The 2,609-nt window shown below is 50.7% G+C and overlaps 1 pseudogene; it reads left to right on the forward strand.

Annotated features, from left to right (window-relative positions):
- LOC132244264 (U2 spliceosomal RNA) lies at nt 1–173 on the forward strand (annotated as a pseudogene).
- The last annotated feature ends 2,436 nt before the right edge of the window (nt 174–2,609 follow it).

Here is a 2,609-nt window from a genome sequence, read left to right on the forward strand (position 1 = left end):
ATATTTTCACCCGAAAAAGTGCCTGTTCTTATCAGCTGTAATAACTGAGACGTCCTCCATAGGAGGCTGTGTGCTGAGCAGATTTTTGGTCCTGGGAGGTGGAACCGGAGCTTGCTCCAGCCCCTCCATGCATCGCCTGGTACTGCTGTGCTACCAGGAGCGGTGCACCCCTCCCGTGGTGCTATCAAAGACAGAACTTACCATGGTTTCTGAAACCGCCTGGTGGTCTTGGTAGTAGCTTGCTGTGCAGCAGGCACTTTCTGCTGGGTGCCGGGAGCCTTGCAGAGGGCGGGTGGCTGTCAGCCGAGAATCCATTTCTGTGCCGGTTCCTGTGCCCGAGTGGAGAGGTCACGGGTCTTCAGATGCCAGAAGTGTTTGGATGCTGTCGTCATAGAATCAGAAAATTGGGGCTGGAAGGGACCTCAGGAGGTCTAGTCCAGCATTTTGCAACCCCTGGGTCACAAGAATATATAAAAGCTTCACAAACCTTAAAAATGGATTCTCCTTTAAAAGGAGAAATGTGTGGGAGGCGGCAGCATTGCAGCCTGCGAGGGGCTGCTCACCCCCTGTCCCACACACTGGGGCGGGGGGCGGCGGGGCGGGCGTGAGGGGCACTGGGTGGGCACTGGCCATCAATGTTTACAAATGGGCCCTGGTACAACAACCGCTGAGAACCACTGCTTTAGAGGCTCCCAGGACACATTGGTGGTAGGCTTTTTGGTTTTATTTTTAAAGGAAAATGTTCTGTCCCCCTAGTCAAATGAGCCAAATCAATTCCAAATCCATAGTCATTCAAGACCCACATGTGGTCCTGCTACCGGCAGGCATCCTCCACCCCCGCCTGGGGCTTCAGATGCTTCCAGATCCTTTGGCGGGCATCCTACGTACAGGCCCAAGCCCAAGGGTTAGGGTTTGGATGCCCCAACATTTTCCTTGCTTTTGGCTGTGTGGCCACAGAAGCAAGCTAGGGAGGAGTCTCCCAGTTCCACAAGTTGGCATATAGCCGAGACCTTCCCACTGGAAGAGAAAGTTGGGGGCTAACGATGCATTACCTGGGTTGGGGTACTAGCCCCCTGCCATGTTCGTGGTTGTCCCCAGCCACTAGGAAAACCACCTTGGTGTCATTATATTTCCCCTGCCAGGTAAGCGTATAAAGGAAATATTGCAACCTACTGTGTGCACGCAGGAGGGAGGGGGTGAGGAAGGGGAAGGAGATGCATGCATGCGTTTCCAAATCTCAGACACAGCACACGAGGCAAGAAACCTGCACGTGGAAGATCTTCTTGCATTTGTTTTAATCCCAGAACATTTCATGATAAGAATTTAAAATGCACCTTTCCCAACCATGGGAACACCCAATAACTGTCTCAATGCCTTCTGAATCACACATACTTCATTCAAACAAGCTTTCCTCTCACTGCCGACCTTGCAAACTCAAGCCGGACTCCAAGGAGAAAAAATGAGTTTCTTCCTTCTCACATCACCATCTGCCAAGGACTCTACATGGCAAATCACACTCTTGTTGTCACCTGCTCTGGTCTCTCCACATTCAGATCATGCCCTTGGGGACACCGAGAGAGTCCCCAGAGCTTCCAGCACACTTGCACAGCGACTGAAACCTGCTCAGCCGGGTCTCTCTCCGCTCGGTGGGATCTGCCAGGCTCAGAGGAACAACGAGCTGATCAGATGAGCAAGGAGGAGCCATCATTGACATCGTCACTTTTAGCTTGGACCTGCCCGTTTCAACCGAGAGCAGGAAACCACCGCAACTGAGACTGAGAGAGGAACTGGAGCCCGGACAAGCAACTCTGAAGGCCTGATTTTCAGAAGTACTTAACCATACTTGTCCCCTGCCCTCACCCAGGTTTGAACTGCGGTAATACAGTAACCTAAAGTGACACCGCTGGAGCCTGAGAGGAAGAAGAGAAGAGGAGGGGAAGAAAAACAACCCTGAGGCCATCCCAAGTACCCCCAGGGGTACATGTAACCCCCATTGAAAACCCCTGGCAAAAGCAATAAATATATCCACCAACTTGTTCCTCTGAGCACAGCTTAATTCATTTGATAAGTTATTGGTACTAAATACTGACCCCACTGTTGATACGGGGACCCAACGTTTCCCTAGCAGACCCTCAGGATCCTGCCTCTTAGGAGCTGGTATTACTAAAGCTTTTAATAAAAACCGAACTGTGCACCTGCCAGAAAGTAATGAGTTTTCTTGTGAAGTTTAAAGGAAGCTGAACCAGGCCCTAAAGAGAAAAAGAAGGAGAAAAGTTATGTTATACATGGTTTTAGGGGTTAATAATCCTACCTCAGCACCCCTCCCCACTCAGAAGCCGTTAATGTTTCTTTAAATGCACTACCAATGAAGTTTTTCCAAGTTAATACCAAGAAAGAGGTGGTCTCTGACTTCGAGCTGGCAAAGCAAGAGCAGGTAAGGTGCACAGGTCAGCCAGGCTGCAGTTCACCTGAGCAAAACTCTCTCATCCCACAAGTGAAGACAAGTGGCAAGTTGGGCCCAAATGACCTTTCAGCTACAACACGCACCTCGGTGAAGTCTCAGTGCGGGAAGAATCTTGCAAGTGTCGCTCTGGGGCCTGTGTCCCGTC

This window comes from Alligator mississippiensis, chromosome 11 (genome assembly GCF_030867095.1).
Source record: "Alligator mississippiensis isolate rAllMis1 chromosome 11, rAllMis1, whole genome shotgun sequence".
NCBI lineage: Eukaryota > Metazoa > Chordata > Crocodylia > Alligatoridae > Alligator > Alligator mississippiensis.